Raw genomic sequence first — 12,663 nt, 5'->3', positions numbered from 1 at the left:
ACCCGTTACAGACAAAGCACCTTGCTGAAGTAAAGCAAGATCACATTTCAGTTGGTGAATTTGGGGAATATTACCTTGAGAATACCTTTCTTCGAGTTCCTTCTATATATCTGCAGCTGAATCAACGAAAGCAACGCTTTCATATACCTCTTTGGTTAGGAAGTTGAAGATCCATGTCATTACCATGTGCATTTGATCCAAGCATCGAGATCCGGTGCACTTGCAATAGGTCATGGCAGAGATCCATCGATGAACCCGATTTGATTTTTTGCTCTAAGTGAATTGATCATTTCTCGTTGCCACAACGGAAAGTTACCTCCATTGAGTGGAGACGAAACCAGTATAACACCTAGCTGTTGGATGAAGGAAGTATGGGGAATTAACTCTGATCTCCACTCTTGAAAGAAAAATAGAGGAATTCGAACAGGATATGCAGGAAGAGAAGTGGATCACCGCTCTGATACCATGAAGACAGGTATCGAATGATAAGAAAGGCTTTCTTGTATTAAGTTAGAGGAGAATACAGGTATATAGACATGTATTCAGTGGTTATCATTGAGTTTGTACAGTTGTCAAGATACAACTGTTCTAACCGACTTAAGTATTTGGGAAAATTTCGATCAATATATTGGACTTTGGTTCGAGTGACAATTTGATCCCTAAATTTTTCAAACGTGACAATCTAGTACCTACCGTTAATGGATCATCAGTTATGTTTATTACATGACCTCAATTGTCATTTAAGATTTTTGAAAATTTCAAAATTATCCTTGAAAATAGAACACACTATTCATCATCTTCTTCCTCAAGAAGATGAAACAAAGCCCAAACTCTCTTCACAAACACCAAAATCCTTTGTTGTTACTGTGGTATTTTCTCTCTAACGAAACGCTATGGATTCTTATTCACTGAAGTTATAATTCTATGCAAGGTAAAGCTCTTCTTTTTCTTTTCCGTTTTGATCCAGGATAATGGGATGATGGGATTGCAGTGGGCTACTGCTGAAATAGTTCATGAAACTCTTTACTATGATTGGTTAGTTGTTTGAAAACAATGGCTCGTGTTGGAACAAATCGTATGGTGCCCACAAGCTATCCAACAGACAAGGCCACTTCGAGTCCAATCTCAACCATGGCTTCCCCTTCCCACTCCAGTGCAATAGATTCACTAGCTTAAGATGTAGATCCTTGCAGAGGCCCTCCAGATTATTCCCACCAAGCATGTACTGGTTCCATACTTCCATTTGTGCCCAACCCCTCTCACGTCTCCGACAAAAACCAACAAAAATGGAAGCACCGATCCCAATTCGTATATACGTGTCACTTCTGTATTATCATCTATGACTCTAGCTTCTTTGTATATTTTCCTTCCCTCCATTTCTAGACATCGATGACCATCATGCCGTTATTGAAATAGCAGGGATCCCACCCCTGAAACGTTTGAGAGAAAAATGGGTCAGAACAAAACATGTGGTGAAGTTATTGGTGAAGTTGGCATGTCTGTACTCTGGTGCACTTATGACATGGCTACCCAAATCAATTTGCCATAGCAGTAGTTAAATGAAAACTTTTCTCTCAGAAATTGTTTTTGTTTTGGTTGGAAGATGATCAGAAGATAAGAAAGACAAAAGTACTGTCACAGGGATAAAGAATTTGACCATTGGTTCTGATTTTAGCATATGGTTGATAAAGAAAATAGATAATATTTGAAGGGCATTTGTATCTTTTCACATGTCACTTGATTAACGATAAGTACTAGATTGTCACGTTTCGACAATTCAGGTACTAGATTGTCGCATTTTAAAATTCGGGGACCAAATTATAACTCGAACCAAAGTACAGGTACTGATCAGGAATTTTCCCTAAGTATTTCAACATGTGACATTCTAACATTTTGAGGAAAAAAAAAAACAAAATCATATTTACCCACCCACACCCTCTAAATCTTCAAAGTCGCCTAACCCCGTCTCATTTGTTAAATTAATTTGCTGTATTAATGGACTGATGACTCTCTCACACAAAGAAATGTCCAAGAGAGAGAGAGAAGTAATGTAGATGAAGATGCATGGTTCAATCCACTACTTGCAAAATTTAGAAGACCATTCCGAGTGTATCTCGACCATCTGTAGATGAGTACTATATTATATATTCCACTTTGTTATTGTACTATGTTAAGGGTTACATCTTTTTCTATTATTTCAGGAGTCCGGATCTTCTATCCATACAGAGTCTATTCATGTCTAGCCACATAACATCGTAATCACACATGGAGAACATCTCATCCTCTTATATAGTATATTATGCAAGACTCTATATCTCCCCACAGAATTCTGCCCACCTCTACCCACAACACACTACCCCTCGTGAATTGGGAACATCTCCCCCTGCATAATAATATGCAGAGGATGAGATGTTATCCATGTGTGACTGTGATTAACATGAGCAAAATTGGTATAATCAGAAGATCTGGACTCATTATGCAGGAGGAGATATTCCCAATTTACAAGGGGGTAGTGTATTATGCATAGATGTGGGCAGAAGATCTGGAGTCAACATTCACTTGTATTATTATTTTCAATTTCAGGAGCCCAGATTTTCTACTAACTTTTCCTAGACACTCTCTTGAATTTCAGCCACACATCTTTTAATTCATAATAGAGATGTGTGGCTCCAATTCCGTTCAAGTAGAGAGTGGGTAGGAAAAGTGAATAAGAAATCCAGAGTGTATTTTCAGTGATTTTGTTATTGGATTCTTTTACCTGCATTCATTCATTAACTGATTTCCGTAGGGTAGGTAGTCAGTGAATATTTGAATACATAGAATTCTGAACTTCTCTCCTGCATTAAATACATGGAGTTCTTAGCATCTCCTATGTACAGTAAAATTTTACGGTTTGTTTTCATCATTTTTAGTTACATTTGTCTAACACCACAAAACTAATTAAAGTGAAGTGAAAGCAGGCAATTACTAGTTTTACTTTGCAAAAACAATACCTAGGCCTGAATTTGTTCTAATATCGACTTCCATTAGAAAAAATTTGACTGTTTGGGAAAAACAGCCTGGGTTGTTTGGGGGATGGGATGGGCCTCCCACAGAGCACACCCAACATCTGCCCCACAGCCCATCCTCCCCATGAATTGGGAATGGGAATCAAAACTAGTTTCTACTTGTATTGAACCTATCCGTACAAGCAGTGATGATACAGTGATGATACAAAGATTTAATTACTACTAGACACCACTAGTTTCTGCTTGTATCATCACTTCTTTGATAAATGGTAGATGAAATGGGAATCAAAACTAAAATTGTATGTCACTTTCTTTCTGTTTGGGTAATTCTTCTTCCTAAATAGCTATCTGTTGCATGGAGATGGAGTCTTTTCTCAAAGGGCGGCAATATTGCGAAGACCACAGAATTATTACTAAGACCTAGTTCATTTCTCGGTATCCGAATAACATGTTTATTTGGACAAGTGATTCCCAGACAAAAATTGTCTAAATAACTTTCGATGCCAAGAAAGTATTGATTATCCATGTAATTGATACTCTCCAAAAATTTCATTTTTAATAGGATCCATTATAATGGCACAAGAATGTGGAAAAGTTGATCAATTAACTAATTGACCAACTTACCCTTTGATGGAGGCCCATCGCACCCTAGGGGCGGCAGCTCCTAGGATAAGGGTAAATCAAGATAAGGTCCAAGAATGATAAGGCAAGACTTCCAAGATTAACAGGAATTCAAGACCCTAATCAAGATCCAATAAAGACTCCAAAAAGCATCAAGAAATCCAAGACTCCCAGATTCATGCATGAGGAGAGCTAGGGAGATCGAATGGTGGAAGATCAAGCCCAAGAATTCCAAGAGGGTTCGACTTTATCAAAACATCCCAAGAGTATCAAGATTCACATTCTTTCCTAATTCTTTTACAATTTCTAAATGTATTATAAATACTGTTATTTTCCTAGAATTAATCATCAATTCATACTTCATAATTTCAGAATTTCTCTAAGTTCTCTTCTTTGAGTTTTTGCCACATTTTCTCTCTCCTAGAGAATTCGGTGTTCTTCGCTAGAAGCTAACGATCGCCCGGTACTTACATAGCCAGCTCCGGTTTCCATTGCTTCCACGCTACGTCACCCCTCAAGATACTAACAAACAAATGGAGCCTTAACTCTTTGATGAATATGTGCTTGATGAATAAAATATCTTATCTTACAAGTTACAAGTCAGGTTTGCGTCCTTCAATAAATGGGCCTCAAAATAAGGTTAATCTACTTATGGAACACAAGCCCAGTTCTTAATGGGCCAACGTTAGATGTGACTTGAGCGTAATATCGCCTGTCCAGCCAACGTGTACCAGTATACAACTATACAAAATCCCACTTTCGCAAGTGCTTTGGTTTTTTTTCTTTCTTATAGAAATAAAATTCTAATTGAAAATATTAAGGAAAACTTAGCACTACTTATCTATCACCAGAGGTGGAGGTGGGGGAAAAGGTGTGTGATAGGATGCAAACCGCGGGTTCAATCCATTACTGGATGAACTTGGACCTGGCGAGGGACCTAATTAAGGGTGTTAATGGTATTCGAAAACAATTTTGAATTCAAGATTCTATATAAACGAATCGAATTTTGAATTGATTATTTAATTCTTATATTAATATATATAATATTTAAATATTTTACATAATATTTTTATATATATAATAATTAAATTATATAAATAATTTATATATTTATATACTTTATATAAATAAAATATTTATCTTATATACTTATTAATTACCTAAAATATTTAATTGGCCGAATTCAAATCAAATCAAATATTCAAATATTTATTCGAATTCGAATATTAATTTCCAATATCCGTGGATATCAAATTGAATTCAGATATCAGATTTTCTAATTCATTTACACCTCTAACCCTAATATAATTAACCCCTTGAGACACATTGTTTCACGTCACCAAATAAAGATTATTGCTTCTGTAATTAGGTAGAACCAAAATTACAAAACCAAACCCAACTCGCAGGACCGGAACCACTGGTGCAATATTTGACATTGAAACTTACGAGTAGCCTGGTCATGGATGCTTCTTGTCTTCCTTTGTCTCTTTCTCTGTCATTTTCTTTCTGATGGGGAACTTGTTATTCTCTCCCTTAAAAAAGAAATTCGCATCAATGCCCCATTAAGAACATCCCTAAGTACCTGAATTAGAAAATAAGAATATTTGTCCAAAATTTGTATTTTATCCCGTTTGTATTGGGATAAAATATATTGGGGGCGTGGAGCTGGTCTCTCAACCTAGCATCAGACCCCTGAAACAATCAGAACTTCGACCATTGTCGTCTTCATCTCCAATGAAGGTAGGCTCTCCTGTCATCATCTTCATATCTGTTTCACAACACTTCAACTTTTCTGTATTTTCTTTGCCTGATACCTTATTGTCTTTCTCTCCCCAATTAAGCTTCAGACCCCAAACGGTAAGGAGTTGGATCATCGTCTTCTTCATCTCCGGCGAACTGTAAATGTGCTTCATTTTCCTCACTGAACTATTTTTTCGTTTTTTTTTTTCTCAAAACCTCATTTTTCTTCCCATGAGTTTCAAATCCCCAACAACCAAGGAATCCGATAACCATCTTCTTCATCTTTTTTTTTTTTTGTATTGTTTCCTCTAAACCCTCAATGCTTTCCCTTGTTATTTTTTGTCGGGCATCACAGTGTTAGATATGCTAAACCTTTGTTACTGTGTTGCATGTTAAGAATGAGAAAATAAATTTTCCTTTCTCACCCTATTCCTTCTCGCCAATCAAACAAACCATAAGGCTATAGTTGGTTTGAGGGAAAGATAGGGAAAAGAAGAAAAACATATGAAAATCTATACAAAGTTTGTAAACGTTTTCCTACACTTTCCTTCATTTCCCTACTTTTTCCTTCAAACCAAACATAGCATAAGAAAACATATTCCATTTGCTTTAAAACATGCAATTAATGGTATCCTTAAAATAACACATTGAAGGGAGCTTTCTTCTTTTAACTTGCAAGGCATATATATACATTACCTACAAGCTTTCTTGCACAAATGGAGCCAATCTTGGATGAGCCTAACAAACAACAAACATGGATCGAGAAGGAAGACTGAGGAATATGTTAAACTGAAAGTTAGGATGAATCAGGTATCGGGAACTGGCTGTTCCTTCTGGCATATATTGTTCCATGCACCGCTGTTACTGTGTTACATTGTTGGTGCCATTAAGCCATTGATTGAGGCAGTGGGCAACGTGTTACGTGTATGTAAGGCTGCAATTTCGGCCGGGTTTGTCCAAATCCAACCCTAACCCAACTTGAAAAGGTTGGGTTGGGTTTGATCGGGTTGATGTTCGGGTTAGGGTTAGGGTTGGAATTCATGAATCCAATTTTCTTTCAAATTGGGTTAGGATTGATCCGACCCAACCCAAATCCGACTCTATAGTACATTTCATATATATAAATATATGTTATATATAATATATAGCATACATTGATTTGTTTAGATGCATGATATTTGTATAGCCCCCACCACATAGTATTATGTATTTCTTTTAAGATAATCACTTCATTTAATCCTAATCATAAACACTAAAAACTTGATAATATTATTTTGTGATTTTTAAAAATTTTATTATTCATCTCCTCTATGTTGTTTGTCGCCCAAGAAAGATCTATCGTAAGTCATAACTCATAATAAAATATAGTCATTTCTAACACTTGCTTTTCTTAATTTTATATTAAAAAAACAACGTCAACAAACAAATACTAATGAAACATAAAGATCAATATATGTATTGAAAGTTGAGTTAAGATCTAAAATCAATAAATTCAATGAAATTTTAAAAGATGGAAAGAAGGTTGGGTTACCCAAGCCCAGCCCAACCCGAAATTGACTCCGAATTGAATTGGATTGGATTAGGATTGAAAAATTTTAGTTAGGGTTAAATTTAAGGTTAGATTAAAGGTCAGGTTAGGATTGGGGTTTAAAACTTGGGTTGGTCTCAACCCGATCCAACTTGCAACCCTACGTGTAGGTGTGGCTATTAGTTGGACATTGGAATATTGGAAATAAGAAAAGGATGGAAGAACGCAATAACATAAATAAACTCTTGGTTCTTGCTTGATTCATCCCCGGTCTCCTTAGATTAAAAAACACATAACTTATGTCGTTATATGTATGAACAAGATTATTAATTGTTAATCAAGCCGAATATAACTTCATCCACTTGACGGCCTTGAGGCCCTTGACCTCCACTTGCATTCAATCTCCGTTGTCAGGAAGACTTATTAATTACGTCAGTCAGTGTTGAGATTAAGTACCAACGCTTAATTAATTTGTTGATATGACATACTGACTTGTGTAAATTTTGGTCTGTCATTTACTTTTTTATTATTGATATATTTTTACATTTTATTATCAATGAAAGCATACACTGGTCTGTCATTTACATGTAATGTTGAAAAAAACATGCAAAAGTAAACCAGAGCATAAATAACTTTTCCGTAAACCCTAGATGAATGTTCAAAAGTAACATGGGATTGTTGCCAATGATCAGGCCAACTTTAGCCCCCCCCCCCCCAAACCAATTGGGAATTTCAGTGAGATAGAATTTAATAATGGAGCTAACTTCCCAGCTAGCACAAACATTTTCACTGGGATTCAGGTTAGACCCTTTGAAAATGGGATTAACAAAAATTGATCCTTGATTCCAGGAATTAAGTAGAATAGTAATGAATCCTATTTTCCCTGGTACTTTGGGCTTATGGCACAAGTTCTTGCGGTATAACTTGTTTAATTCGCAGAGGATGAAGGGAATAACACGGAACGCTTCTGGACTTCTAAGCGTGCTCTTCAGAGCCAGGTATATAAATGTGAAGCATTGAAGTGATGGGAGCCCTTTTGCAATTCGGTAACCGGTTTTAAGAATTTATACTGCACTGGGCCTTGGCCCTTGGGCTGAGCCCATTCAAATTTTGGCAATGTTCTACTAAGTTCACCTAGCTGCAGTATCGTGTTAATTTGGATTTGCTGCACACCTTACACCAACCTCACAGCATCTTGCTGCTATGCATTGGTAATATCATGGTTTTTGAAACTGGTCCGGAAAAATCGGGAACCAGTCACCTAATCGGTTCCGTTTTTCCCCAAAACCATTGATTTTGGTCAACAAACTGCTGAACCGGCCGGTTAATCATTCAAACAGTTTTCACCATTTTCTATTTTTTTGTCAGAACGGGCCAACCTTTGAACCGGTTCGGTCACTGGTTCAGTTTTAAAAACCATGGGTAATATCTCTCCATGATTATAATTTGGGAAAATTCCAAATTAGTATCCTGTACTTTGGGCCTAGTGCCACTTTGGTCCCCCAAACTTTAAAATGTGACAATTCAGTATCTGAACTTTCAAAACATGCCAATCCACTACCTGCCATTAACCAGCCATTAAATGATATTTGAAAAGACATAAATGCCCTTTGAATGTCATCTAATTCTCTTTATCAGCCATCCAAACATTGATAAAAAAAGAACAGTACCAAATCTTTGCTTATTCTATTCAAGAAAGTTGTAGTCACTAGAATGTCCACTGAGACTTGACCCCAACTTTCTTGATTAAAAGAGGCAAGGATTTGGGACTGCTCAATTTTTGTCAACATTTGAATGATTGATAAAGAGAATTAGATGACACTCAAAAAGTGTTTGTCTTTTCAAATGCCATTTAACAACTGGTTAAAGAATTGATTAATGGTAGGTATCCGATTAGCATGAATGGAACCTTCTTTAATGTTGGATGGCTGATTCGCCAAACGTATCAAATAGAATTAGATCACCCACTCACTCAGGTGAGGCTCCCTGCCTTTCCCTTCCTTTTCTTTCAAACCAAACACAGACTAAGAGTTCACTTTTGCTATAACATGGTTTTAGTACATGATTAAAATCATGAATGGAAAATGTCAAGATCTTTGTATGCACCACTGTATATTTTTTCGACCCAAATGGTCAATCCGTTCTGACAAAAAAAATTAAAAAATTAAAAAAAATTGAAAAACAAGCAAAACTGTTCGAATAGTTTGAACAATTAACCAACCGGTTCAACAGTTTATTGACCAAAATCAACGGTTTTGGGGGAAAAACAGTTTTAGAGAAAAATGAAACCAACCAAATAACCGGTTCCCAATTTTTCTAGTTCAATCATCCGATCTAATCCGGTTTTGAAAACTATGAACACATCCGTATTCTATAGCCATGAATGTACGTAAAACAAGAGTATAATATTGACGTATATACTTATAATTAATTACATAATCCATTATACGCAGCTGTGGAACATATTTGCAGCAGATCCAGATCATGTGAATCATGGTCTTCGATATACTGTTGTGGGGTTGTGGCGCACCATGATGTCAAATAATATTATTCGATGTTGGGTTATAACAATAAAACGAAGGTTTTGATTTCATATTTTAGTGCAGTGCTAAAAACAAGATATTTGTTTATTTCACGAATGTCAACGGTTTTATTTTCTAATTTGAAAACAAATATTACATAAACAAATAATAATAATAATAATAATAATAAATTTCCGTTGATACGACGATTATTTTTCTTGTGGAAAATAAAACCATATCATTGTAAAACACCCTCTCAATAAATTTATCACTCAATGCTGAATTCTCTTTCTCGATCCTCGCTCTAAAGTAACTTGTTAAACAAATTTCAAATTTGGATCTGAAAATAACAAGTGGTCCTAACCTCTGACACGCAAAGCCTATAAAAAGAATTAATAAAAAAAGAAAAAATAGAAAAGGTTAAAAGGGTTTTTAGCATATAAGGGCAACTTTTTGGGGTTTAATATCAATAATAAAAGTAATATATTTAAAAAAAAATCAAAAATAAAAACTTTTTAAAAATAATATCAATAAAGGGTAAAAATACTGTTCATCTTCTTCTTGTCATTTGTTCACCAGAGCCGCTGTCCACCACCCACCCGCCTTCGCTGTCTGCTGCCACCTCTGCCTCCGACAACGTTGCCAAAGATGAGTGGAGACTGAGGTGGCAGTGGCAACGGGCAGAGGAATAACCACCAATGCCACCTTCGCCACCTCTGCCTCCGGCCACCTCCAATAACGTTGTCGGAGGCAGAGGCAGAGGTGGGCAAAAGTGGCGGTGTTGGACAAAGAAATCACCAGTGCCGCCGTCGCCATTTCTACTTCTGACCACCTCCGGCAACGTTGTCGGAGGCATAGGCGGCAACGAAAGGTGGCTCTGGTGAGCAACTAGCAAGAAGAAGATGATGAACAGTATTTTTGCTCTTTATTGATATTATTTTTAAAAAATTAATCTATTTTTGAAAATTTTTTAAATATATTATTTTTATTGATATTAAACCCCAAAATTTCCCCTTATATGCCATTAGAAGGAACTGTTCTACGATATGTGTTACATTGTTGAATAATCTGTGTACGATTTATAATTAAATAATTATATAGTCTCACATCATTATGTGTAGACAATTCTTTATGCCAAATAAAAAGGATTATTTTTTAAAGTCGACGACGCTTCTACTGGAAAACAAAAGAACAGGCTAGAGAACGTCAACGACCGAACGCGTAAAAGGAGATTGTTTTAAGCCGAGTAGCCGACGTGTTCGTAGGGAAAATACATAAACCGTGTGAATGAAACCTTACTGTATTAAGGGATGTCGTAATATAGTGGACAAATAAAAAGTTACTGTATTTTATTGTGAATGAAACATCTACACTAAAGGGATAGCCGATAGGGGTGCAAGTTGGGCAGATTGAGTTGGGTGCCCGGCCCGGCCCACATTTTAATTTGATGCATTTAGTTCGTTAATGAATTCATTCTAAAATTATACATGTATTTATCGTATTTATGTATTAGTAGAGGCCTGTACAATGCATGAGAAAATCTGAAAAATGAAATAATTTTATTTATTAATTAATCGATAACTTAATAATCAAAATTTATTATTAATTAACTAAAAATATTCAAAGTTATTATTAACATTTAAAATTTTATTGATTATACTTTTCTTTTAATGTTGATTTATAGAAAATAATTATTGTTAATTTAATATAAACAAATATGTTTTAATAAATTTTATTTTATTAATCATTTGTAGTAATTTTAATAATTGTTATTATTTTCATTATTTTTAAATTAATTTTTGATTGACTTTAAATAAATAAAAATAATTGCCAAAAAATAACATTTTTATTAATTTCACTAATAATTAACTATTATATAGGAATGGCAATAGGGCGAGTTCGAGGTAGGGCACCCCATCCCTGTCTCTGCCCCGTAGTCAAAGCACACTATCCCATCCCCACCTCATCCCTAGTGTCAGGTGGGTTCAAGGCAAGGTACTCACTCCCCGTTATGGACGAGGGATCCTTGAATTCCCCTGCCTCGTCTTAGGTGTTAGGCAAGTTCAGGGCAAGACACCCACTCTTCATCAAGGATGGGAATTCTCGAATTTTCCCCGCCCCACCCTAAGTATCAGGCGAGTTTAGGGCAAGGCACCCACTCCTCATCAAGGATGGGGAATCCTTGAATTTTCCCCGCCTCATCCATAGTGTCACTATGTCAAATGGGTTCAAGGCAAGAAACCCACTCCCTATCAACTCAATATTCAATTTGATGATAAAAATGATCACAATGACATATTGAGTATCAACCACATGGTAAATTTCTAAAAATACACTAAATTCATGGTTCAAAGTATCGATACATGTCAACTAGTATAGGCCAATACGTATCGTGCCGATGGCTTCCCAATATGCCCCTCTAGGGGTTGTATTAGGTCAGACCATGTTTCAAAGGATAGTCAGGACTTAAACCGACCCCTCTAAACTGGTTTTGAAAAAAAATAACTAAAATATAAAAAAAAACCAGTATAGGTCGATCGCATGTGTCGATACTTTGAACCTTGACTAAATTGTCTTTAATTTTCAAAAATGTAATTTTATGAAAATTTTGAAAAATTTATTACATTTGTGTAATTTTAAAAATTTATTCAAATTTATCTTTAAATTGTTATTGAATAATTTATTTTTTAAATGGTTTACTTACAAAATTACACTAATGTATCTTATATTTTCTAATATAAATTAATCAATAATTTCCTATTTCCAATATTATACTAATTTATCTTAATAATTTGTGTAATTATTGGTTCAAATTACAATTTTCCCTTTCCCATGCTCATTTATCTTTAATAATTTTCATTATTTACAATGAAATTTACATAAATTTTCAATAGTTTTCCAAAATCTATCAAATGTCATAAAATTTCCTAAAATTTTCAAAATATTCCAATAATTTTCAATAATTATTTAATACATTTTAAATAATCTTTCAAAAATTTTATATCTTTTAATTTCCAAAATGTTATTTTCTGAAAATGTAGTTTTATGAAAAGTTTTGAAAAAATTATTACATTTTTGTAATCATGAAGATTTATTGAAAAATATTTAAAATTATTATTAAATATTTATTTTTATAAGGTAGATTACTAACAAAATTACACTAATTTATCTTTTACTTTCCAATATAAATTAATTAATAATTTCATCCTCTAATATTATAATATTTTATTCCTCCATTTGCATT

General features: G+C 34.8%; 1 pseudogene; it reads right to left on the bottom strand.

Moving 5' to 3' along the window:
* Positions 1 to 1,036: 1,036 nt before the first annotated feature.
* LOC148864517 (putative galacturonosyltransferase-like 3 pseudogene) lies at positions 1,037 to 10,235 on the bottom strand (annotated as a pseudogene).
* Between the last annotated feature and the right edge of the window lie 2,428 nt (positions 10,236 to 12,663).

The sequence above is a fragment of the Nelumbo lutea genome, chromosome 3 (assembly GCF_056320005.1).
Source record: "Nelumbo lutea isolate HS-2025 chromosome 3, American lotus-T2T, whole genome shotgun sequence".
Classification (NCBI taxonomy): domain Eukaryota; kingdom Viridiplantae; phylum Streptophyta; class Magnoliopsida; order Proteales; family Nelumbonaceae; genus Nelumbo; species Nelumbo lutea.
The sequence above is the reverse complement of the archived record's forward strand: the minus strand, read 5'-3'. Positions and strand labels throughout refer to the sequence as shown.